Below are 947 nucleotides of genomic sequence, written 5' to 3' on the forward strand. Positions count from 1 at the left end.
AAAACTCTATATAAAAAGCGAATTTGAAATTGGCGGGAAAAATAGCAACAAGACGAATCGCCTTTTTTTTTAAAGTTTTTTCATCATCATCATAATAATAAATTTATATATGATTATTAAAAAAGTTTTAAAAGAAAAAAAAAATTTTTTTTTATTAAATTTAAACAAAAAAAAAAAATAATAATAATTATTTATTACTCAGTTGTTGTTTCTTAATTTTATTATAATAAAAACTTTGATAATAATAATAAAATTTTTACGTAATTAAATTAAAAATTCCGCATTAAAATGTTAATTATAATTTAATTTAATTTAATTTTTTTTTTTTTGTAAAATCTTGTCATCGGTACCGTCAATTCTTTTTTTTTTAAAGTGAAATATGAAGTTTCTATTTAAAAAATAAAATTCAAAACTTTTTTGTTTTTCCCGCCAAAATCGTAACAGCCAATAAAAAAATTTTTTTTTCTTTTCTTTTTTTCTTTTGTTTTCATATCGAAACTTTTTTAAATAACCTTGACTTTGTCCTTTTCTTTTGTATTTTTTCTTTCGTATTTTTTCTTTCTTTCTGTGAAGTTGTCGCTTTGTTTTTTTTTCTTTTCTTTTTCAATTTTTCCTTTTGTTGATTATAATAATAATAATAATATTTAAAATTTATATCTCCTGCTATTTTAAATTTTTTTTTTTTTTTTTTTTTGAGAGAGAGAAAATGTTTCTAAAAAACAAAATGGTTCCTCTTCTAATAGTATAATAAAATTTAAAAAAAATTACTTTTATCATTATTATTATTATTATTATTATTATTGTTACTGTTATTACTATAATAATTATTATTATTATTAATGTATCTTTTAAACATTTATTTAAAAAAAAAAAAATTTGGAACGTCATAAAAAAAGGGGGGGAAAAATTTTTTAAAATAGTAACTTGAAATTGTTTTAAACAATATG

Source organism: Pediculus humanus, genomic scaffold, assembly GCF_000006295.1.
Source record: "Pediculus humanus corporis 1103172108251 genomic scaffold, whole genome shotgun sequence".
NCBI classification, from domain to species: domain Eukaryota; kingdom Metazoa; phylum Arthropoda; class Insecta; order Psocodea; family Pediculidae; genus Pediculus; species Pediculus humanus.